The following is a 25,083-nucleotide window of genomic DNA, read 5'->3' on the forward strand; positions in this document are numbered from 1 at the left end:
TGCTTAGCTTCCGAGATCGGACGAGATCGGGCGTGCTCAGGGTAGTATGGCCGTAAGCGACAATTTCTTTCAAAATTTTGCATTTTATACATGTGGTCTTTATTGTAGCAAATACTTCAATCCAAAATACGTAACAAGAATCTGAAACTATAACCACAGTCACAAATGTGTAACAACAATCTACAATGCATGATTGAAGTCGCAGATATATGACAAATATCAGCAAATGTGTACAATGATTTGTTGGCACATACACATGGTTAAATGCGGACAAAAATCCGTATAGATGGGCGACCTGTAAAAACGGGACCTTTTGATTGGCTGTGTTCTTAGAGGTGACGTTTGCTACAGTCCTGCCGCGGACGACTCGCAAATGCGTGTGCTGATTTGCAAATGCGTGTCAGGAGACTTGTGTGTGGCTCCGTAGCTACACGATCGGACCACATGGGGGCACTAATATTATACCAGCCCCGTACCACCAATATATACACCAAGAACATGGGGGGGCGTTCACTGCTATCCACCCATGGTCATGTACCATTTATTTGACATTATTTAAATTAAATTGGAATAAATGGAAGAATAAAGTGGAACTAATAAAATAAGAACCAATGATATAACCAGTGAAGCTAAAAAAAATGAATGAAGCTTCTCCACACCTGCTAATTGCCACATTAACTATACTTCCCTTTATTGCATTCAGTAAACACCATTTTTTTAAATTGATTCATTAACTTTTTATTTAGTAAACACTGACTGCACCAACCCAACCGGACTGCATCGGGTCATCTGCCTGCTACACCTGTAGACTACGAGAGTCCCCTTTTGGTCTTAATGTGGAGCTCCGGAGCCACACTCAAGTCTCCAGACACGCATTTGCAAATTGCCACACGCATTTGCGAGTCGTCCACGGCGAGACTGTAGCAACACCCAAAGGCAGGGGACGCTGAATGTTGGCATTTTGTGCTCTCAGCCTGTCAGGCGAATATGTGGAAATTTATAAAAAAGCAGCTCGCATACTTGCTTACATTTGTTAGAGTTTTTTATTTATTTATTTTTTTGCGGTGCAAAAGCTTACAGCACCTGGTATTCCCAGGCGGTCTCCCATCCAAGTACAAACCAGGTCCGACCCTGCTTAGCTTCCGAGATCCGACGAGATCGGGTGTTCTCAGGGTAGTATGGCCGTAAGCGACAATTCCTTTCAAAATTTTGCATTTTATACATGAGGTCTTTATTGTGGCAAATCCTTCAATCCAAAAATACGTAACAAGAATCTGAAACTATAACCACAGTCACAAATGTGTAACAACAATCTACAATGCATGATTGAAGTCACAGATATATGACAAATATCAGCAAATGTGTACAATGATTTGTTGGCACATAAATGCGGACAAAAATCCGTATAGATGGGCGACCTGTAAAAACGGGACCTTTTGATTGGCTGTGTTCTTAGAGGTGACGTTTGCTACAGTCCTGCCGCGGACGACTCGCAAATGCGTGTGCTGATTTGCAAATGCGTGTCAGGAGACTTGTGTGTGGCTCCGTAGCTACACGATCGGACCACATGGGGGCACTAATATTATACCAGCCCCGTACCACCAATATATACACCAAGAACATGGGGGGGCGTTCACTGCTATCCACCCATGGTCATGTACCATTTATTTGACATTATTTAAATTAAATTGGAATAAATGGAAGAATAAAGTGGAACTAATAAAATAAGAACCAATGATATAACCAGTGAAGCTAAAAAAAATGAATGAAGCTTCTCCACACCTGCTAATTGCCACATTAACTATACTTCCCTTTATTGCATTCAGTAAACACCATTTTTTAAAATTGATTCATTAACTTTTTATTTAGTAAACACTGACTGCACCAACCCAACCGGACTGCATCGGGTCATCTGCCTGCTACACCTGTAGACTACGAGAGTCCCCTTTTGGTCTTAATGTGGAGCTCCGGAGCCACACTCAAGTCTCCAGACACGCATTTGCAAATTGCCACACGCATTTGCGAGTCGTCCTCGGCGAGACTGTAGCAACACCCAAAGGCAGGGGACGCTGAATGTTGGCATTTTGTGCTCTCAGCCTGTCAGGCGAATATGTGGAAATTTATAAAAAAGCAGCTCGCATACTTGCTTACATTTGTTAGAGTTTTTTTAAATTTTTTTTTTTTTGCGGTGTAAAAGCTTACAGCACCTGGTATTCCCAGGCGGTCTCCCATCCAAGTACTAACCAGGCCCGACCCTGCTTAGCTTCCGAGATCGGACGAGATCGGGCGTTCTCAGGGTAGTATGGCCGTAAGCGACAATTCCTTTCAAAATTTTGCATTTTATACATGTGGTCTTTATTGTGGCAAATACTTCAATCCAAAAATACGTAACAAGAATCTGAAACTATAACCACAGTCACAAATGTGTAACAACAATCTACAATGCATGATTGAAGTCACAGATATATGACAAATATCAGCAAATGTGTACAATGATTTGTTGGCACATAAATGCGGACAAAAATCCGTATAGATGGGCGACCTGTAAAAACGGGACCTTTTGATTGGCTGTGTTCTGAGAGGTGACGTTTGCTACAGTCCTGCCGCGGACGACTCGCAAATGCGTGTGCTGATTTGCAAATGCGTGTCAGGAGACTTGTGTGTGGCTCCGTAGCTACACGATCGGACCACATGGGGGCACGAATATTATACCAGCCCCGTACCACCAATATATACACCAAGAACATGGGGGGGCGTTCACTGCTATCCACCCATGGTCATGTACCATTTATTTGACATTATTTAAATTAAATTGGAATAAATGGAAGAATAAAGTGGAACTAATAAAATAAGAACCAATGATATAACCAGTGAAGCTAAAAAAAATGAATGAAGCTTCTCCACACCTGCTAATTGCCACATTAACTATACTTCCCTTTATTGCATTCAGTAAACACCATTTTTTAAAATTGATTCATTAACTTTTTATTTAGTAAACACTGACTGCACCAACCCAACCGGACTGCATCGGGTCATCTGCCTGCTACACCTGTAGACTACGAGAGTCCCCTTTTGGTCTTAATGTGGAGCTCCGGAGCCACACTCAAGTCTCCAGACACGCATTTGCAAATTGCCACACGCATTTGCGAGTCGTCCACGGCGAGACTGTAGCAACACCCAAAGGCAGGGGACGCTGAATGTTGGCATTTTGTGCTCTCAGCCTGTCAGGCGAATATGTGGAAATTTATAAAAAAGCAGCTCGCATACTTGCTTACATTTGTTAGAGTTTTTTTAATGTATTTTTTTTTTGCGGTGCAAAAGCTTACAGCACCTGGTATTCCCAGGCGGTCTCCCATCCAAGTACTAACCAGGCCCGACCCTGCTTAGCTTCCGAGATCGGACGAGATCGGGCGTGCTCAGGGTAGTATGGCCGTAAGCGACAATTCCTTTCAAAATTTTGCATTTTATACATGTGGTCTTTATTGTGGCAAATACTTCAATCCAAAAATACGTAACAAGAATCTGAAACTATAACCACAGTCACAAATGTGTAACAACAATCTACAATGCATGATTGAAGTCACAGATATATGACAATAATCAGCAAATGTGTACAATGATTTGTTGGCACATAAATGCGGACAAAAATCCGTATAGATGGGCGACCTGTAAAAACGGGACCTTTTGATTGGCTGTGTTCTTAGAGGTGACGTTTGCTACAGTCCTGCCGCGGACGACTCGCAAATGCGTGTGCTGATTTGCAAATGCGTGTCAGGAGACTTGTGTGTGGCTCCGTAGCTACACGATCGGACCACATGGGGGCACTAATATTATACCAGCCCCGTACCACCAATATATACACCAAGAACATGGGGGGGCGTTCACTGCTATCCACCCATGGTCATGTACCATTTATTTGACATTATTTAAATTAAATTGGAATAAATGGAAGAATAAAGTGCAACTAATAAAATAAGAACCAATGATATAACCAGTGAAGCTAAAAAAAATGAATGAAGCTTCTCCACACCTGCTAATTGCCACATTAAACTATACTTCCCTTTATTGCATTCAGTAAACACCATTTTTTAAAATTGATTCATTAACTTTTTATTTAGTAAACACTGACTGCACCAACCCAACCGGACTGCATCGGGTCATCTGCCTGCTACACCTGTAGACTACGAGAGTCCCCTTTTGGTCTTAATGTGGAGCTCCGGAGCCACACTCAAGTCTCCAGACACGCATTTGCAAATTGCCACATGCATTTGCGAGTCGTCCACGGCGAGACTGTAGCAACACCCAAAGGCAGGGGACGCTGAATGTTGGCATTTTGTGCTCTCAGCCTGTCAGGCGAATATGTGGAAATTTATTAAAAAAGCAGCTTGCATACTTGCTTACATTTGTTAGAGTTTTTTTAATTTATTTTTTTTTTTGCGGTGCAAAAGCTTGCAGCACCTGGTATTCCCAGGCGGCCTCCCATCCAAGTACTAACCAGGCCCGACCCTCCTTAGCTTCCGAGATCGGACGAAATCGGGCGTTCTTTTTTTTTTTTTTTTTTTATTATTGTAATAAAAACATCTGTACAAATAGAGGTTTGACTCAAGATCCAAACATTCGTGAACAAACATCAGTAGGGATGTCCAACGATAGACAGTCGTAACCAAGGATGCATTTTAAAAATGAAAGTCCAGACTGTTGTCAGCAGAGAAAGTTACTAGTCCGTTGTTTACTGCCAAGTCGTCTTGAAAACGTTGGGGTCGATGTTCCTGAAGATGGGTGAGATGGGAGATGACCAACGATTTGAAGATGGACCAGTGATCGCCTTTCCTTTTTTCATGCAGGTGGATGTTTCTTGTGATGACGATGGAATGACGTGCTATGGCCAAGAGCAGCTTGAGGGCTTTGACATTCAGGCCTTTCAATGGTGAAGGGATGATACCGAACAGGAGAAGCCAGGAATTCTGGTCACCGCCACCACCGACTACCGGCGAGGGGAGTTTCACCCCCAGCCTCCTGGCAATGAGATCTTCTAGTCTGGATCTGAAATGTCGCACGACTCGGCATTGGAGAATGAGATGGTGAAAATCCTCCGGTTCCTCTCCGCACACTGGACATGTCCTGTCATAGGCACTTGGTAGAAAAGCATGCAGCGTTGTACATGGAAAGATTATCCTGTGTCTTATTTTAAAATCAGTGTTACTTACCTTGGGTGGAGTACACCAGTTAAACATGTCAGCCCAGATGGACGAGGGAGCCAGGGTGGGGTATGCCTGACGCCACGCGTTTTCTGCTGTTGGCTTTTTCAGTATTTTGGTTAGCAACACATGATAGAGTAGTTTTGTTGTGCACTCTGCCAGTCTAGTCGGTCGAGCCCCAAAGGTCAGCACATAATTTAAATCTGACTTCATGGTGGTGTCTTCACTCTGTGACATCCGCCCCAGAAGGTGCCCCCAGTGGCAATGCACGGAGTCTCTGATTTTTCCCACTGAGCGCAACACAGTGGCCCTTCGAAAGGGAACTTTGTGGAAGCGAAACAAGGTGCGAATGCGTTCAATGTTAAAATTCCCTTTCTGGTCTAATAAATCACCCATTGTTCTGATGTGTGCACTTTCTAAAACCCCACTTAACATCCTTTCCCCACTCCCTGGCTCACCGCCCAGGAGATCGGGATTGAACCTAAGTGGAATGTTCTGCAGTTGATGGAGTGACATTGGCTCTGTCCTAACCCATGGCCGCAATGCCCACCACGCCTCTAAGATTTCTTTTTCGAAGGGGTCCAGAGGGGGGAACATCGTGCGAGGCAACATCTGGCAGAGATTGAAGACGCCGTAGCGGCCTAGACCCTCTAAAATTGGCAGAAGAAAATCCTTCCAGGGAGCTGAGAAGGCAGGATTTAAAAACTTTCTGAGCAGCTTCAAGCGTAGTGCAGCCTTTTTTGTGCCAATGTCTGTCAAATTTAAGCCACCTGCTTGGACATCACCGATCAAGGTATAGTGCCCAATGAAACCTCTTTCCCTCTTCCACATGAAATAATTAAAAGTTAAATTTAATCTATTTAAAACATTCGCGGACATGTGAGTGACAGTCAGTGAGTGAATTAATTTTGAAATACACAGGTTATTGATGACCAATATTTTCCCTTTCAGAGTTAAATTCCTGAATTTCCACATATCTAAAGTGGATTTTACTTGTGGTAAAACTGTTTCCCATTGCTGTTCATCACAACGAGAAGTGTTCTCCCCAATCCAAACACCAAGGATTTTTTGGCTGAGTGTGGCCTCTTTAAAACCCCAGGTCTTTGGCACAGCGCTGGTGGTACCAAAAACGGCCATGGTGGACTTATCAAAATTGACTTTTGCACCCGAGGCTTGGCAGAAAATGTTGAGCTCGTTGAGAGCTACACTTAGACTCTCCACGTCTCTGACAAACAGGTTTGTATCGTCCGCATACTGTAGAATCTTAACTTCGCGTCCACTTGGTGTCCAAATGCCTTTTATGCTGTTATTTTGTTTGAGGAGGGCCGCAAGTGGTTCTACAACAAGGCTAAAGAGTAGTGAGGACAGGGGGCACCCCTGTCTCACTGACCTTCCCAATTTAACAGGTCCTGTCAGTAGTCCGTTCACTTTGATTTTACTGGCTGCGTTTGCATACAGACGTTTTATCCAATTGGTAAAGGAAGACCCAAATCCAAATTTGTCAAGCACCTTCCATAAAAAAGAGTGCTCCACCCTATCAAAGGCTTTTTCGAAATCGAGGCTGACATGAATTCCGCACGAGGCAGCCATGTGTTTAGTTAAATACTTTATACTTAAAATAGTGTCTGAAATATCCCTTGTCGGAATGCTATATGACTGCGTTTCGGAGATGATGGTACCTATTACTTTTTTGAGACGAGCTGCTAAAACTTTGGCTAAGATTTTATAGTCAGTGTTCAAAAGACTAATCGGTCTATAGTTGCTCAATTGTTCAGACGCACCTTTCTTGTGTATTAACGTAACGGTACCTTCGCAAAATGATGAAGGGACCAGATCTTTTTTTTCCATGTGATGAAACAAATTGAGCAAGATAGGTGACAGCTTTTTCATAAAAGCCTTAAAGAACTCAGCCGTTAGACCATCGCAACCTGGGCTTTTTTTATTATTTAGATCTTGGATTGCCTTTGTGATTTCGAATTCGGACATTGAGTTGTCGCACATGTCTTTATCGTCCACACTCAGTACACGGTTTAAGGCGGCTATGGCCTCTGTGGCATGATCTGTCAACGGTTGTCGGAATTTGAAGAGATCAGTATAGAAAAATTCGACCTCTTCTAAAATGTCATCAATGTCCGTGACCATTGCGTGAGATTTGTGAGACCACAATTTAGATATATATGCTTTTCCTTGTTTATTTTTTTCCAGTCCCAAAAAGTACGCTGTTGATCGCTCGCCCTCTACAGCATTTTGAGCTTTGGCCCTCAGGGCTGCCCCTCTACACTTCTTTGCTTCAAGCAGCTCGAGTTTATGTTGCAGCGAGAAAAATAACGGGTCCACAGGCCCACGTGTTATCGCCGCAGATAGAGTTATTTTCAGCAATTGGTCTCTCACAGTGTTCTCCTCTAATTTTTCCACCCAAGCTCTACAATGATTAATTGACAATTTTTTTAAACGTAGTTTGACACTTTCCCACCAGTCTGTGACCCTGTCTACATACTTAGACTCCTCCTTTATCCCCTCAAGAAAAGAGTTCACTTTTGAAATAAAGCTCTCATCTTCTAGAAACGAATTATTGAAGACCCAGAGACCACCGGTCCGCCTGCTTTTGTATAGACATAGATCAAACGACAGTAGCGCGTGATCACTCTGTCCAGACCATGTGTACTTGGGATTGTCCAGTCTCCGCGCAAGGGAAGCAGACGCTAAGCACAAGTCAATGCGCGATTGTTTAAGCGTGCCCAGTACTATTTGTTTGCGCGAGAAAGCCCTCCCCCTGAGGTTTAGGGTTCTCCAGATTTCTAACATATTGTTGTTGTTGATCAAGTTCAGTAGACAATTTCTGCTGACATCATTTTTGTAGGTGTTGTTGACACTAATGTCCAATTTACTCAGGGCGACATTGAAGTCGCCAGTCATGATTGTTCTATTGTTGACAAAAGAAAACACATGTAAGAAAAAGTCTCGTCTTTTTAGCTCCAGGTTTGGTGCATGGAGGTTGATGAGTCGGAGAGGCAATGAGCCATTAAAGTCTACCACTATAAATCTGCCCCCCGGATCAGCATGCACCAGGTTGGGGTGGCCCAGTGCACAGGTCCTAGACAGGATTGCTACGCCACAAGACCTGGGGGAGCCGAGGGCTACATGTACAGAGCCACGTACCATGCGACGAATCTTGTCAACATGCTCTTGGCTCCACCAGGTCTCTTGCAGACAAAGAACATCCCACTTTGTGTTATGTAAAATGTTGTCAATTTTGAGGTTGCTCCGCAGCCCGCAGGCATTAGCTGACACAAGGAGAACAGTCATTATAAAGATAGGAGGGGAAGAGGCTTATCACTTAGACTTCTTCGATCTTCCTTTTCTCAAGCCTTCAGATTGCCTCTTTTTGGGTTCCGCTGTGCTGTGTTCCATTTTGTCATCAGACAATTTACAACTGTCATGACACTTGTCGACCGGTAAGGGGGCTTCTGCCATGTGGCATTGCGGCATCATTTGGGGCAATGATGAGCCTTCAGGCTGACCAACATTCCTCCCCACCGCAGATATCTCGCTCTCTCCCGTATCGCCGGTGCACGAGGCATTTAGGGAGGTCGGCAGGGAAAAATTGATACTGCTGATCCTTTCTGGATGTTGTTTCTTCCCCGGCCTAGGGATACAACTTTCCATAGTTGTCCCCCCCCTCTCAGGGGCAGAGAGTGGAATCTGCCCAACACTCACCCCCTTCAAAGGTTCGGCCCCGGTCGACATGGGATCAGGGGTAGGGCGATGCGCACCCCCCCCGCCTCGTTCGTGAGTAGAGCTAGGATTTTGACCTATAACTCCCTCCACTACAGGCACCCTTGTCCCACACAGCACTGTATCAGAGCTCATCTCACTATTCTCAAACAGGTGAGCTTTTGAAAGGTTTGTTTCTGGCAGGCGGACAACCGGCTTTGCGATAGTGGGACTGTCTTCCATTTCTATCGGTGCGGCCACAGAAATATCCTCGCCACAAACACAAAGGACAGGGTATTGTCTGCACACACCACAACGACGAAGGTGAGTCTCATTACATTCTCTGGCATAATGCCCCTGCTTGCCACATTTCCGGCACAAGAATTCCGGACAATCCCTGTACACATGTTCCGGGGACAGGCAACCTCTACACACTTTGACCTGTCGATCATGGATCACCCTGAAATATTCAGGCCCTGAGGCAGTGATGAAGCGAGCAGAATATGGTAAAGATTTTACAGTGTCAGTAAATCTTACTTTAACAAAGCGGGTCCCGTCAGCTACATCGGTGCCCGGCCACATTTTCCTCCGTACATTGGAGGTCGCCGATACGCCCCAGGACTGAAGTTTATCATATATTTCGGAGTCTTCAATATATGCCGGCAGGTGTAGAAAGGATACGACCATTTCGTCGGTTGTTATCTCCCGACCATGTATCCGCGCCGCGCCCATCCGGAAGCCATCAAGTAGCTTCTTCTTCGCTTGAATAGAGCTAACTGTTATTTCAAATTTGTCAGAGGAAATCCTCCGACAGGCCTTAATCTGCCCACACACTTCCTTAATTCCCCTAATTAACCATAAAGGAGTGATCTCATCACCATTGTCTATGTCCAGAAATACCGTGAGGTCTTTATCAAAAATTATGCTCTCAGTCACAACATTGCTCACCATTCCATCGCTGTTCAAACCTTGTCTCTTGGTCGCCGCCAGCATGCCATCAGGCACTCGATTCAATGACTGCTCCATGGTTTGTCCTAATGAGTCCATTGAACCTGGATCCGGGAGAAAGAAGGGGGGGATGGGGAGAAGAAACAAAAGAAACCCCCCTCCACAGCACGGAGGCTGGGAGGAGAAAAAAAAAAGCTAAACAAAAACTCCCAAAAATTCAGAAAAGATTAACCAAGACTTGCCACAAAAAAAGACATAAGCCAGGAGCATAGAGCTCTGACTGTCACCTCTGCACACTCACGCAGAGTGACAATCAGGCACACCTGCAATCACTCAACCAACCACACCTGGGCGTTCTCAGGGTAGTATGGCCGTAAGCGACAATTCCTTTCAAAATTTTGCATTTTATACATGTGGTCTTTATTGTGGCAAATACTTCAATCCAAAAATACGTAACAAGAATCTGAAACTATAACCACAGTCACAAATGTGTAACAACAATCTACAATGCATGATTGAAGTCACAGATATATGACAAATATCAGCAAATGTGTACAATGATTTGTTGGCACATACACATGGTTAAATGCGGACAAAAATCCGTATAGATGGGCGACCTGTAAAAACGGGACCTTTTGATTGGCTGTGTTCTTAGAGGTGACGTTTGCTACAGTCCTGCCGCGGACGACTCGCAAATGCGTGTGCTGATTTGCAAATGCGTGTCAGGAGACTTGTGTGTGGCTCCGTAGCTACACGATCGGACCACATGGGGGCACTAATATTATACCAGCCCCGTACCACCAATATATACACCAAGAACATGGGGGGGCGTTCACTGCTATCCACCCATGGTCATGTACCATTTATTTGACATTATTTAAATTAAATTGGAATAAATGGAAGAATAAAGTGGAACTAATAAAATAAGAACCAATGATATAACCAGTGAAGCTAAAAAAAATGAATGAAGCTTCTCCACACCTGCTAATTGCCACATTAACTATACTTGCCTTTATTGCATTCAGTAAACACCATTTTTTAAAATTGATTCATTAACTTTTTATTTAGTAAACACTGACTGCACCAACCCAACCGGACTGCATCGGGTCATCTGCCTGCTACACCTGTAGACTACGAGAGTCCCCTTTTGGTCTTAATGTGGAGCTCCGGAGCCACACTCAAGTCTCCAGACACGCATTTGCAAATTGCCACACGCATTTGCGAGTCGTCCACGGCGAGACTGTAGCAACACCCAAAGGCAGGGGACGCTGAATGTTGGCATTTTGTGCTCTCAGCCTGTCAGGCGAATATGTGGAAATTTATAAAAAAGCAGCTCGCATACTTGCTTACATTTGTTAGAGTTTTTTAAATTTTTTTTTTTTTTTGCGGTGCAAAAGCTTACAGCACCTGGTATTCCCAGGCGGTCTCCAATCCAAGTACTAACCAGACCCGACCCTGCTTAGCTTCCGAGATCGGGCGTGCTCAGGGTAGTATGGCCGTAAGCGACAATTTCTTTCAAAATTTTGCATTTTATACATGTGGTCTTTATTGTGGCAAATACTTCAATCCAAAAATACGTAACAAGAATCTGAAACTATAACCACAGTCACAAATGTGTAACAACAATCTACAATGCATGATTGAAGTCACAGATATATGACAAATATCAGCAAATGTGTACAATGATTTGTTGGCACATAAATGCGGACAAAAATCCGTATAGATGGGCCACCTGTAAAAACGGGACCTTTTGATTGGCTGTGTTCTTAGAGGTGACGTTTGCTACAGTCCTGCCGCGGACGACTCGCAAATGCGTGTGCTGATTTGCAAATGCGTGTCAGGAGACTTGTGTGTGGCTCCGTAGCTACACGATCGGACCACATGGGGGCACTAATATTATACCAGCCCCGTACCACCAATATATACACCAAGAACATGGGGGGGCGTTCACTGCTATCCACCCATGGTCATGTACCATTTATTTGACATTATTTAAATTAAATTGGAATAAATGGAAGAATAAAGTGCAACTAATAAAATAAGAACCAATGATATAACCAGTGAAGCTAAAAAAAATGAATGAAGCTTCTCCACACCTGCTAATTGCCACATTAACTATACTTCCCTTTATTGCATTCAGTAAACACCATTTTTTAAAATTGATTCATTACCTTTTTATTTCGTAAACACTGACTGCACCAACCCAACCGGACTGCATCGGGTCATCTGCCTGCTACACCTGTAGACTACGAGAGTCCCCTTTTGGTCTTAATGTGGAGCTCCGGAGCCACACTCAAGTCTCCAGACACGCATTTGCAAATTGCCACACGCATTTGCGAGTCGTCCACGGCGAGACTGTAGCAACACCCAAAGGCAGGGGACGCTGAATGTTGGCATTTTGTGCTCTCAGCCTGTCAGGCGAATATGTGGAAATTTATAAAAAAAAGCAGCTCGCATACTTGCTTACATTTGTTAGAGTTTTTTTAATGTATTTTTTTTTTTGCGGTGCAAAAGCTTACAGCACCTGGTATTCCCAGGCGGTCTCCCATCCAAGTACTAACCAGGCCCGACCCTGCTTAGTTTCCGAGATCGGACGAGATCGGGCGTGCTCAGGGTAGTATGGCCGTAAGCGACAATTTCTTTCAAAATTTTGCATTTTATACATGTGGTCTTTATTGTAGCAAATACTTCAATCCAAAATACGTAACAAGAATCTGAAACTATAACCACAGTCACAAATGTGTAACAACAATCTACAATGCATGATTGAAGTCGCAGATATATGACAAATATCAGCAAATGTGTACAATGATTTGTTGGCACATACACATGGTTAAATGCGGACAAAAATCCGTATAGATGGGCGACCTGTAAAAACGGGACCTTTTGATTGGCTGTGTTCTTAGAGGTGACGTTTGCTACAGTCCTGCCGCGGACGACTCGCAAATGCGTGTGCTGATTTGCAAATGCGTGTCAGGAGACTTGTGTGTGGCTCCGTAGCTACACGATCGGACCACATGGGGGCACTAATATTATACCAGCCCCGTACCACCAATATATACACCAAGAACATGGGGGGGCGTTCACTGCTATCCACCCATGGTCATGTACCATTTATTTGACATTATTTAAATTAAATTGGAATAAATGGAAGAATAAAGTGGAACTAATAAAATAAGAACCAATGATATAACCAGTGAAGCTAAAAAAAATGAATGAAGCTTCTCCACACCTGCTAATTGCCACATTAACTATACTTCCCTTTATTGCATTCAGTAAACACCATTTTTTTAAATTGATTCATTAACTTTTTATTTAGTAAACACTGACTGCACCAACCCAACCGGACTGCATCGGGTCATCTGCCTGCTACACCTGTAGACTACGAGAGTCCCCTTTTGGTCTTAATGTGGAGCTCCGGAGCCACACTCAAGTCTCCAGACACGCATTTGCAAATTGCCACACGCATTTGCGAGTCGTCCACGGCGAGACTGTAGCAACACCCAAAGGCAGGGGACGCTGAATGTTGGCATTTTGTGCTCTCAGCCTGTCAGGCGAATATGTGGAAATTTATAAAAAAGCAGCTCGCATACTTGCTTACATTTGTTAGAGTTTTTTATTTATTTATTTTTTTGCGGTGCAAAAGCTTACAGCACCTGGTATTCCCAGGCGGTGTCCCATCCAAGTACAAACCAGGTCCGTGCCTGCTTAGCTTCCGAGATCCGACGAGATCGGGTGTTCTCAGGGTAGTATGGCCGTAAGCGACAATATCTTTCAAAATTTTGCATTTTATACATGTGGTCTTTATTGTGGCAAATACTTCAATCCAAAAATACGTAACAAGAATCTGAAACTATAACCACAGTCACAAATGTGTAACAACAATCTACAATGCATGATTGAAGTCACAGATATATGATAAATATCAGCAAATGTGTACAATGATTTGTTGGCACATAAATGCGGACAAAAATCCGTATAGATGGGCGACCAGTAAAAACGGGACCTTTTGATTGGCTGTGTTCTTAGAGGTGACGTTTGCTACAGTCCTGCCGCGGACGACTCGCAAATGCGTGTGCTGATTTGCAAATGCGTGTCAGGAGACTTGTGTGTGGCTCCGTAGCTACACGATCGGACCACATGGGGGCACTAATATTATACCAGCCCCGTACCACCAATATATACACCAAGAACATGGGGGGGCGTTCACTGCTATCCACCCATGGTCATGTACCATTTATTTGACATTATTTAAATTAAATTGGAATAAATGGAAGAATAAAGTGGAACTAATAAAATAAGAACCAATGATATAACCAGTGAAGCTAAAAAAAATGAATGAAGCTTCTCCACACCTGCTAATTGCCACATTAACTATACTTCCCTTTATTGCATTCAGTAAACACCATTTTTTAAAATTGATTCATTAACTTTTTATTTAGTAAACACTGACTGCACCAACCCAACCGGACTGCATCGGGTCATCTGCCTGCTACACCTGTAGACTACGAGAGTCCCCTTTTGGTCTTAATGTGGAGCTCCGGAGCCACACTCAAGTCTCCAGACACGCATTTGCAAATTGCCACACGCATTTGCGAGTCGTCCACGGCGAGACTGTAGCAACACCCAAAGGCAGGGGACGCTGAATGTTGGCATTTTGTGTTCTCAGCCTGTCAGGCGAATATGTGGAAATTTATAAAAAAGCAGCTCGCATACTTGCTTACATTTGTTAGAGTTTTTTTAATGTATTTTTTTTTTTGCGGTGCAAAAGCTTACAGCACCTGGTATTCCCAGGCGGTCTCCCATCCAAGTACTAACCAGGCCCGACCCTGCTTAGCTTCCGAGATCGGACGAGATCGGGCGTGCTCAGGGTAGTATGGCCGTAAGCGACAATTTCTTTCAAAATTTTGCATTTTATACATGTGGTCTTTATTGTGGCAAATACTTCAATCCAAAAATACGTAACAAGAATCTGAAACTATAACCACAGTCACAAATGTGTAACAACAATCTACAATGCATGACTGAAGTCACAGATATATGACAAATATCAGCAAATGTGTACAATGATTTGTTGGCACATAAATGCGGACAAAAATCCGTATAGATGGGCGACCTGTAAAAACGGGACCTTTTGATTGGCTGTGTTCTTAGAGGTGACGTTTGCTACAGTCCTGCCGCGGACGACTCGCAAATGCGTGTGCTGATTTGCAAATGCGTGTCAGGAGACTTGTGTGTGGCTCCGTAGCTACACGATCGGACCACATGGGGGCACTAATATTATACCAGCCCCGTACCACCAATATATACACCAAGAACATGGGGGGGCGTTCACTGCTATCCACCCATGGTCATGTACCATTTATTTGACATTATTTAAATTAAATTGGAATAAATGGAAGAATAAAGTGGAACTAATAAAATAAGAACCAATGATATAACCAGTGAAGCTAAAAAAAATGAATGAAGCTTCTCCACACCTGCTAATTGCCACATTAACTATACTTCCCTTTATTGCATTCAGTAAACACCATTTTTTAAAATTGATTCATTAACTTTTTATTTAGTAAACACTGACTGCACCAACCCAACCGGACTGCATCGGGTCATCTGCCTGCTACACCTGTAGACTACGAGAGTCCCCTTTTGGTCTTAATGTGGAGCTCCGGAGCCACACTCAAGTCTCCAGACACGCATTTGCAAATTGCCACACGCATTTGCGAGTCGTCCTCGGCGAGACTGTAGCAACACCCAAAGGCAGGGGACGCTGAATGTTGGCATTTTGTGCTCTCAGCCTGTCAGGCGAATATGTGGAAATTTATAAAAAAGCAGCTCGCATACTTGCTTACATTTGTTAGAGTTTTTTTAATGTATTTTTTTTTTGCGGTGCAAAAGCTTACAGCACCTGGTATTCCCAGGCGGTCTCCCATCCAAGTACAAACCAGGCCCGACCCTGCTTAGCTTCCGAGATCGGACGAGATCGGGCGTGCTCAGGGTAGTATGGCCGTAAGCGACAATTTCTTTCAAAATTTTGCATTTTATACATGTGGTCTTTAATGTGGCAAATACTTCAATCCAAAAATACGTAACAAGAATCTGAAACTATAACCACAGTCACAAATGTGTAACAACAATCTACAATGCATGATTGAAGTCACAGATATATGACAAATATCAGCAAATGTGTACAATGATTTGTTGGCACATAAATGCGGACAAAAATCCGTATAGATGGGCGACCTGTAAAAACGGGACCTTTTGATTGGCTGTGTTCTTAGAGGTGACGTTTGCTACAGTCCTGCCGCGGACGACTCGCAAATGCGTGTGCTGATTTGCAAATGCGTGTCAGGAGACTTGTGTGTGGCTCCGTAGCTACACGATCGGACCACATGGGGGCACTAATATTATACCAGCCCCGTACCACCAATATATACACCAAGAACATGGGGGGGCGTTCACTGCTATCCACCCATGGTCATGTACCATTTATTTGACATTATTTAAATTAAATTGGAATAAATGGAAGAATAAAGTGGAACTAATAAAATAAGAACCAATGATATAACCAGTGAAGCTAAAAAAAATGAATGAAGCTTCTCCACACCTGCTAATTGCCACATTAACTATACTTCCCTTTATTGCATTCAGTAAACACCATTTTTTTAAATTGATTCATTAACTTTTTATTTAGTAAACACTGACTGCACCAACCCAACCGGACTGCATCGGGTCATCTGCCTGCTACACCTGTAGACTACGAGAGTCCCCTTTTGGTCTTAATGTGGAGCTCCGGAGCCACACTCAAGTCTCCAGACACGCATTTGCAAATTGCCACACGCATTTGCGAGTCGTCCACGGCGAGACTGTAGCAACACCCAAAGGCAGGGGACGCTGAATGTTGGCATTTTGTGCTCTCAGCCTGTCAGGCGAATATGTGGAAATTTATAAAAAAGCAGCTCGCATACTTGCTTACATTTGTTAGAGTTTTTTATTTATTTATTTTTTTGCGGTGCAAAAGCTTACAGCACCTGGTATTCCCAGGCGGTCTCCCATCCAAGTACAAACCAGGTCCGACCCTGCTTAGCTTCCGAGATCCGACGAGATCGGGTGTTCTCAGGGTAGTATGGCCGTAAGCGACAATTCCTTTCAAAATTTTGCATTTTATACATGAGGTCTTTATTGTGGCAAATCCTTCAATCCAAAAATACGTAACAAGAATCTGAAACTATAACCACAGTCACAAATGTGTAACAACAATCTACAATGCATGATTGAAGTCACAGATATATGACAAATATCAGCAAATGTGTACAATGATTTGTTGGCACATAAATGCGGACAAAAATCCGTATAGATGGGCGACCTGTAAAAACGGGACCTTTTGATTGGCTGTGTTCTTAGAGGTGACGTTTGCTACAGTCCTGCCGCGGACGACTCGCAAATGCGTGTGCTGATTTGCAAATGCGTGTCAGGAGACTTGTGTGTGGCTCCGTAGCTACACGATCGGACCACATGGGGGCACTAATATTATACCAGCCCCGTACCACCAATATATACACCAAGAACATGGGGGGGCGTTCACTGCTATCCACCCATGGTCATGTACCATTTATTTGACATTATTTAAATTAAATTGGAATAAATGGAAGAATAAAGTGGAACTAATAAAATAAGAACCAATGATATAACCAGTGAAGCTAAAAAAAATGAATGAAGCTTCTCCACACCTGCTAATTGCCACATTAACTATACTTCCCTTTATTGCATTCAGTAAACACCATTTTTTAAAATTGATTCATTAACTTTTTATTTAGTAAACACTGACTGCACCAACCCAACCGGACTGCATCGGGTCATCTGCCTGCTACACCTGTAGACTACGAGAGTCCCCTTTTGGTCTTAATGTGGAGCTCCGGAGCCACACTCAAGTCTCCAGACACGCATTTGCAAATTGCCACACGCATTTGCGAGTCGTCCACGGCGAGACTGTAGCAACACCCAAAGGCAGGGGACGCTGAATGTTGGCATTTTGTGTTCTCAGCCTGTCAGGCGAATATGTGGAAATTTATAAAAAAGCAGCTCGCATACTTGCTTACATTTGTTAGAGTTTTTTTAATGTATTTTTTTTTTTGCGGTGCAAAAGCTTACAGCACCTGGTATTCCCAGGCGGTCTCCCATCCAAGTACTAACCAGGCCCGACCCTGCTTAGCTTCCGAGATCGGATGAGATCGGGTGTGCTCAGGGTAGTATGGCCGTAAGCGACAATTTCTTTCAAAATTTTGCATTTTATACATGTGGTCTTTATTGTGGCAAATACTTCAATCCAAAAATACGTAACAAGAATCTGAAACTATAACCACAGTCACAAATGTGTAAGAACAATCTACAATGCATGACTGAAGTCACAGATATATGACAAATATCAGCAAATGTGTACAATGATTTGTTGGCACATAAATGCGGACAAAAATCCGTATAGATGGGCGACCTGTAAAAACGGGACCTTTTGATTGGCTGTGTTCTTAGAGGTGACGTTTGCTACAGTCCTGCCGCGGACGACTCGCAAATGCGTGTGCTGATTTGCAAATGCGTGTCAGGAGACTTGTGTGTGGCTCCGTAGCTACACGATCGGACCACATGGGGGCACTAATATTATACCAGCCCCGTACCACCAATATATACACCAAGAACATGGGGGGGCGTTCACTGCTATCCACCCATGGTCATGTACCATTTATTTGACATTATTTAAATTAAATTGGAATAAATGGAAGAATAAAGTGGAACTAATAAAATAAGAACCAATGATATAACCAGTGAAGCTAAAAAAAATGAATGAAGCTTCTCCACACCTGCTAATTGCCACATTAACTATACTTCCCTTTATTGCATTCAGTAAACACCATTTTTTAAAATTGATACATTAACTTTTTATTTAGTAAACACTGACTGCACCAACCCAACCGGACTGCATCGGGTCATCTGCCTGCTACACCTGTAGACTACGAGAGTCCCCTTTTGGTCTTAATGTGGAGCTCCGGAGCCACACTCAAGTCTCCAGACACGCATTTGCAAATTGCCACACGCATTTGCGAGTCGTCCACGGCGAGACTGTAGCAACACCCAAAGGCAGGGGACGCTGAATGTTGGCATTTTGTGCTCTCAGCCTGTCAGGCGAATATGTGGAAATTTATAAAAAAAAGCAGCTCGCATACTTGCTTACATTTGTTAGAGTTTTTTATTTTTTTTTTTTTTTGCGGTGCAAAAGCTTACAGCACCTGGTATTCCCAGGCGGTCTCCCACCCAAGTACAAACCAGGTCCGACCCTGCTTAGCTTCCGAGATCCGACGAGATCGGGTGTTCTCAGGGTAGTATGGCCGTAAGCGACAATTCCTTTCAAAATTTTGCATTTTATACATGAGGTCTTTATTGTGGCAAATCCTTCAATCCAAAAATACGTAACAAGAATCTGAAACTATAACCACAGTCACAAATGTGTAACAACAATCTACAATGCATGATTGAAGTCACAGATATATGACAAATATCAGCAAATGTGTACAATGATTTGTTGGCACATAAATGCGGACAAAAATCCGTATAGATGGGCGACCTGTAAAAACGGGACCTTTTGATTGGCTGTGTTCTTAGAGGTGACGTTTGCTACAGTCCTGCCGCGGACGACTCGCAAATGCGTGTGCTGATTTGCAAATGCGTGTCAGGAGACTTGTGTGTGGCTCCGTAGCTACACGATCGGACCACATGGGGGCACTAATATTATACCAGCCCCGTACCACCAATATATACACCAAGAACATGGGGGGGCGTTCACTGCTATCCACCCATGGTCATGTACCATTTATTTGACATTATTTAAATTAAATTGGAATAAATGGAAGAATAAAGTGGAACTAATAAAATAAGAACCAATGATATAACCAGTGAAGCTAAAAAAAATGAATGAAGCTTCTCCACACCTGCTAATTGCCACATTAACTATACTTCCCTTTATTGCATTCAGTAAACACCATTTTTTAAAATTGATTCATTAACTTTTTATTTAGTAAACACTGACTGCACCAACCCAACCGGACTGCATCGGGTCATCTGCCTGCTACACCTGTAGACTACGAGAGTCCCCTTTTGGTCTTAATGTGGAGCTCCGGAGCCACACTCAAGTCTCCAGACACGCATTTGCAAATTGCCACACGCATTTGCGAGTCGTCCACGGCGAGACTGTAGCAACACCCAAAGGCAGGGGACGCTGAATGTTGCCATTTTGTGCTCTCAGCCTGTCAGGCGAATATGTGGAAATTTATAAAAAAGCAGCTCGCATACTTGCTTACATTTGTTAGAGTTTTTTTAATGTATTTTTTTTTTGCGGTGCAAAAGCTTACAGCACCTGGTATTCCCAGGCGGTCTCCCATCCAAGTACTAACCAGGCCCGACCCTGCTTAGCTTCCGAGATCGGACGAGATCGGGCGTGCTCAGGGTAGTATGGCCGTAAGCGACAATATCTTTCAAAATTTTGCATTTTATACATGTGGTCTTTATTGTGGCAAATACTTCAATCCAAAAATACGTAACAAGAATCTGAAACTATAACCACAGTCACAAATGTGTAACAACAATCTACAATGCATGATTGAAGTCACAGATATATGATAAATATCAGCAAATGTGTACAATGATTTGTTGGCACATAAATGCGGACAAAAATCCGTATAGATGGGCGACCAGTAAAAACGGGACCTTTTGATTGGCTGTGTTCTTAGAGGTGACGTTTGCTACAGTCCTGCCGCGGACGACTCGCAAATGCGTGTGCTGATTTGCAAATGCGTGTCAGGAGACTTGTGTGTGGCTCCGTAGCTACACGATCGGACCACATGGGGGCACTAATATTATACCAGCCCCGTACCACCAATATATACACCAAGAACATGGGGGGGCGTTCACTGCTATCCACCCATGGTCATGTACCATTTATTTGACATTATTTAAATTAAATTGGAATAAATGGAAGAATAAAGTGGAACTAATAAAATAAGAACCAATGATATAACCAGTGAAGCTAAAAAAAATGAATGAAGCTTCTCCACACCTGCTAATTGCCACATTAACTATACTTCCCTTTATTGCATTCAGTAAACACCATTTTTTAAAATTGATTCATTAACTTTTTATTTAGTAAACACTGACTGCACCAACCCAACCGGACTGCATCGGGTCATCTGCCTGCTACACCTGTAGACTACGAGAGTCCCCTTTTGGTCTTAATGTGGAGCTCCGGAGCCACACTCAAGTCTCCAGACACGCATTTGCAAATTGCCACACGCATTTGCGAGTCGTCCACGGCGAGACTGTAGCAACACCCAAAGGCAGGGGACGCTGAATGTTGGCATTTTGTGTTCTCAGCCTGTCAGGCGAATATGTGGAAATTTATAAAAAAGCAGCTCGCATACTTGCTTACATTTGTTAGAGTTTTTTATTTATTTTTTTTTTTGCGGTGCAAAAGCTTACAGCACCTGGTATTCCCAGGCGGTCTCCCATCCAAGTACAAACCAGGCCCGACCCTGCTTAGCCTCCGAGATCGGACGAGATCGGGCGTGCTCAGGGTAGTATGGCCGTAAGCGACAATTTCTTTCAAAATTTTGCATTTTATACATGTGGTCTTTAATGTGGCAAATACTTCAATCCAAAAATACGTAACAAGAATCTGAAACTATAACCACAGTCACAAATGTGTAACAACAATCTACAATGCATGATTGAAGTCACAGATATATGACAAATATCAGCAAATGTGTACAATGATTTGTTGGCACATAAATGCGGACAAAAATCCGTATAGATGGGCGACCTGTAAAAACGGGACCTTTTGATTGGCTGTGTTCTTAGAGGTGACGTTTGCTACAGTCCTGCCGCGGACGACTCGCAAATGCGTGTGCTGATTTGCAAATGCGTGTCAGGAGACTTGTGTGTGGCTCCGTAGCTACACGATCGGACCACATGGGGGCACTAATATTATACCAGCCCCGTACCACCAATATATACACCAAGAACATGGGGGGGCGTTCACTGCTATCCACCCATGGTCATGTACCATTTATTTGACATTATTTAAATTAAATTGGAATAAATGGAAGAATAAAGTGGAACTAATAAAATAAGAACCAATGATATAACCAGTGAAGCTAAAAAAAATGAATGAAGCTTCTCCACACCTGCTAATTGCCACATTAACTATACTTCCCTTTATTGCATTCAGTAAACACCATTTTTTAAAATTGATTCATTAACTTTTTATTTAGTAAACACTGACTGCACCAACCCAACCGGACTGCATCGGGTCATCTGCCTGCTACACCTGTAGACTACGAGAGTCCCCTTTTGGTCTTAATGTGGAGCTCCGGAGCCACACTCAAGTCTCCAGACACGCATTTGCAAATTGCCACACGCATTTGCGAGTCGTCCATGGCGAGACTGTAGCAACACCCAAAGGCAGGGGACGCTGAATGTTGGCATTTTGTGCTCTCAGCCTGTCAGGCGAATATGTGGAAATTTATAAAAAAGTAGCTCGCATACTTGCTTACCTTTGTTAGAGTTTTTTTAATTTATTTTTTTTTTGCGGTGCAAATGCTTACAGCACCTGGTATTCCCAGGTGGTCTCCCATCCAAGTACTAACCAGGCCCGACCCTGCTTAGCTTCCGAGATCGGACAAGATCGGGCGTGCTCAGGGTAGTATGGCCGTAAGCGACAATTCCTTTCAAAATTTTGCATTTTATACATGTGGTCTTTGTGGAAAATACTTCAATCCAAAAATACGTAACAAGAATCTGAAACTATAACCACAGTCACAAATGTGTAACAACAATCTACAATGCATGATTGAAGTCACAGATATATGACAAATATCAGCAAATGTGTACAATGATTTGTTGGCACATAAATGCGGACAAAAATCCGTATAGATGGGCGACCTGTAAAAACGGGACCTTTTGATTGGCTGTGTTCTTAGAGGTGACGTTTGCTACAGTCCTGCCGCGGACGACTCGCAAATGCGTGTGCTGATTTGCAAATGCGTGTCAGGAGACTTGTGTGTGGCTCCGTAGCTACACGATCGGACCACATGGGGGCACTAATATTATACCAGCCCCGTACCACCAATATATACACCAAGAACATGGGGGGGCGTTCACTGCTATCCACCCATGGTCATGTACCATTTATTTGACATTATTTAAATTAAATTGGAATAAATGGAAGAATAAAGTGGAACTAATAAAATAAGAACCAATGATATAACCAGTGAAGCTAAAAAAAATGAATGAAGCTTCTCCACACCTGCTAATTGCCACATTAACTATACTTCCCTTTATTGCATTCAGTAAACACCATTTTTTAAAATTGATTCATTAACTTTTTATTTAGTAAACACTGACTGCACCAACCCAACCGGACTGCATCGGGTCATCTGCCTGCTACACCTGTAGACTACGAGAGTCCCCTTTTGGTCTTAATGTGGAGCTCCGGAGCCACACTCAAGTCTCCAGACACGCATTTGCAAATTGCCACACGCATTTGCGAGTCGTCCACGGCGAGACTGTAGCAACACCCAAAGGCAGGGGACGCTGAATGTTGGCATTTTGTGCTCTCAGCCTGTCAGGCGAATATGTGGAAATTTATAAAAAAGCAGCTCGCATACTTGCTTACATTTGTTAGAGTTTTTTTAATGTATTTTTTTTTTTGCGGTGCAAAAGCTTACAGCACCTGGTATTCCCAGGCGGTCTCCCATCCAAGTACTAACCAGGCCCGACCCTGCTTAGCTTCCGAGATCGGACGAGATCGGGCGTGCTCAGGGTAGTATGGCCGTAAGCGACAATTTCTTTCAAAATTTTGCATTTTATACATGTGGTCTTTATTGTAGCAAATACTTCAATCCAAAATACGTAACAAGAATCTGAAACTATAACCACAGTCACAAATGTGTAACAACAATCTACAATGCATGATTGAAGTCGCAGATATATGACAAATATCAGCAAATGTGTACAATGATTTGTTGGCACATACACATGGTTAAATGCGGACAAAAATCCGTATAGATGGGCGACCTGTAAAAACGGGACCTTTTGATTGGCTGTGTTCTTAGAGGTGACGTTTGCTACAGTCCTGCCGCGGACGACTCGCAAATGCGTGTGCTGATTTGCAAATGCGTGTCAGGAGACTTGTGTGTGGCTCCGTAGCTACACGATCGGACCACATGGGGGCACTAATATTATACCAGCCCCGTACCACCAATATATACACCAAGAACATGGGGGGGCGTTCACTGCTATCCACCCATGGTCATGTACCATTTATTTGACATTATTTAAATTAAATTGGAATAAATGGAAGAATAAAGTGGAACTAATAAAATAAGAACCAATGATATAACCAGTGAAGCTAAAAAAAATGAATGAAGCTTCTCCACACCTGCTAATTGCCACATTAACTATACTTCCCTTTATTGCATTCAGTAAACACCATTTTTTTAAATTGATTCATTAACTTTTTATTTAGTAAACACTGACTGCACCAACCCAACCGGACTGCATCGGGTCATCTGCCTGCTACACCTGTAGACTACGAGAGTCCCCTTTTGGTCTTAATGTGGAGCTCCGGAGCCACACTCAAGTCTCCAGACACGCATTTGCAAATTGCCACACGCATTTGCGAGTCGTCCACGGCGAGACTGTAGCAACACCCAAAGGCAGGGGACGCTGAATGTTGGCATTTTGTGCTCTCAGCCTGTCAGGCGAATATGTGGAAATTTATAAAAAAGCAGCTCGCATACTTGCTTACATTTGTTAGAGTTTTTTATTTATTTATTTTTTTGCGGTGCAAAAGCTTACAGCACCTGGTATTCCCAGGCGGTCTCCCATCCAAGTACAAACCAGGTCCGACCCTGCTTAGCTTCCGAGATCCGACGAGATCGGGTGTTCTCAGGGTAGTATGGCCGTAAGCGACAATTCCTTTCAAAATTTTGCATTTTATACATGAGGTCTTTATTGTGGCAAATCCTTCAATCCAAAAATACGTAACAAGAATCTGAAACTATAACCACAGTCACAAATGTGTAACAACAATCTACAATGCATGATTGAAGTCACAGATATATGACAAATATCAGCAAATGTGTACAATGATTTGTTGGCACATAAATGCGGACAAAAATCC

General features: G+C 43.2%; 15 non-coding genes and 2 pseudogenes across 15 annotated transcripts in view; all 17 read right to left on the reverse strand.

Annotated features, from left to right (window-relative positions):
- The window catches only part of LOC148331556 (5S ribosomal RNA), a 119-nt gene extending 61 nt beyond the window's left edge, over window positions 1-58 (reverse strand). The window contains exon 1 of the ribosomal RNA XR_015844784.1: window positions 1-58. This exon is cut by the window's left edge and continues 61 nt beyond it. This is a non-coding gene — a ribosomal RNA (5S ribosomal RNA).
- Window positions 59-1,071: 1,013 nt separating this feature from the next.
- LOC148331557 (5S ribosomal RNA) lies at window positions 1,072-1,190 on the reverse strand. The gene has a single exon (XR_015844881.1). It is a non-coding gene; the product is annotated as a 5S ribosomal RNA (ribosomal RNA).
- A 1,005-nt stretch (window positions 1,191-2,195) lies between these two features.
- Window positions 2,196-2,314, reverse strand: LOC148331558 (5S ribosomal RNA). The gene has a single exon (XR_015844821.1). It is a non-coding gene; the product is annotated as a 5S ribosomal RNA (ribosomal RNA).
- A 1,005-nt stretch (window positions 2,315-3,319) lies between these two features.
- Window positions 3,320-3,438, reverse strand: LOC148331559 (5S ribosomal RNA). Its single transcript, XR_015844785.1, has one exon. It is a non-coding gene; the product is annotated as a 5S ribosomal RNA (ribosomal RNA).
- Window positions 3,439-11,255: 7,817 nt separating this feature from the next.
- Window positions 11,256-11,364, reverse strand: LOC148331560 (5S ribosomal RNA; annotated as a pseudogene).
- A 1,008-nt stretch (window positions 11,365-12,372) lies between these two features.
- Window positions 12,373-12,491, reverse strand: LOC148331561 (5S ribosomal RNA). The gene has a single exon (XR_015844873.1). It is a non-coding gene; the product is annotated as a 5S ribosomal RNA (ribosomal RNA).
- Window positions 12,492-13,504: 1,013 nt separating this feature from the next.
- LOC148331562 (5S ribosomal RNA) lies at window positions 13,505-13,623 on the reverse strand (annotated as a pseudogene).
- Window positions 13,624-14,629: 1,006 nt separating this feature from the next.
- Window positions 14,630-14,748, reverse strand: LOC148331563 (5S ribosomal RNA). Its single transcript, XR_015844786.1, has one exon. It is a non-coding gene; the product is annotated as a 5S ribosomal RNA (ribosomal RNA).
- Window positions 14,749-15,753: 1,005 nt separating this feature from the next.
- LOC148331564 (5S ribosomal RNA) lies at window positions 15,754-15,872 on the reverse strand. Its single transcript, XR_015844853.1, has one exon. It is a non-coding gene; the product is annotated as a 5S ribosomal RNA (ribosomal RNA).
- Window positions 15,873-16,876: 1,004 nt separating this feature from the next.
- On the reverse strand, window positions 16,877-16,995 carry LOC148331565 (5S ribosomal RNA). The gene has a single exon (XR_015844883.1). It is a non-coding gene; the product is annotated as a 5S ribosomal RNA (ribosomal RNA).
- A 1,006-nt stretch (window positions 16,996-18,001) lies between these two features.
- LOC148331566 (5S ribosomal RNA) lies at window positions 18,002-18,120 on the reverse strand. Its single transcript, XR_015844973.1, has one exon. It is a non-coding gene; the product is annotated as a 5S ribosomal RNA (ribosomal RNA).
- Window positions 18,121-19,126: 1,006 nt separating this feature from the next.
- On the reverse strand, window positions 19,127-19,245 carry LOC148331567 (5S ribosomal RNA). Its single transcript, XR_015844877.1, has one exon. It is a non-coding gene; the product is annotated as a 5S ribosomal RNA (ribosomal RNA).
- Window positions 19,246-20,250: 1,005 nt separating this feature from the next.
- On the reverse strand, window positions 20,251-20,369 carry LOC148331568 (5S ribosomal RNA). Its single transcript, XR_015844787.1, has one exon. It is a non-coding gene; the product is annotated as a 5S ribosomal RNA (ribosomal RNA).
- Window positions 20,370-21,373: 1,004 nt separating this feature from the next.
- Window positions 21,374-21,492, reverse strand: LOC148331569 (5S ribosomal RNA). Its single transcript, XR_015844901.1, has one exon. It is a non-coding gene; the product is annotated as a 5S ribosomal RNA (ribosomal RNA).
- Window positions 21,493-22,497: 1,005 nt separating this feature from the next.
- On the reverse strand, window positions 22,498-22,616 carry LOC148331570 (5S ribosomal RNA). Its single transcript, XR_015844868.1, has one exon. It is a non-coding gene; the product is annotated as a 5S ribosomal RNA (ribosomal RNA).
- A 1,003-nt stretch (window positions 22,617-23,619) lies between these two features.
- Window positions 23,620-23,738, reverse strand: LOC148331571 (5S ribosomal RNA). The gene has a single exon (XR_015844789.1). It is a non-coding gene; the product is annotated as a 5S ribosomal RNA (ribosomal RNA).
- A 1,013-nt stretch (window positions 23,739-24,751) lies between these two features.
- On the reverse strand, window positions 24,752-24,870 carry LOC148331572 (5S ribosomal RNA). The gene has a single exon (XR_015844884.1). It is a non-coding gene; the product is annotated as a 5S ribosomal RNA (ribosomal RNA).
- Between the last annotated feature and the right edge of the window lie 213 nt (window positions 24,871-25,083).

This window comes from Idiotropiscis lumnitzeri, chromosome 8, assembly GCF_059441095.1.
Source record: "Idiotropiscis lumnitzeri isolate Australia: NSW breed Sydney's pygmy pipehorse chromosome 8, RoL_Ilum_1.0, whole genome shotgun sequence".
Lineage (NCBI taxonomy): Eukaryota > Metazoa > Chordata > Actinopteri > Syngnathiformes > Syngnathidae > Idiotropiscis > Idiotropiscis lumnitzeri.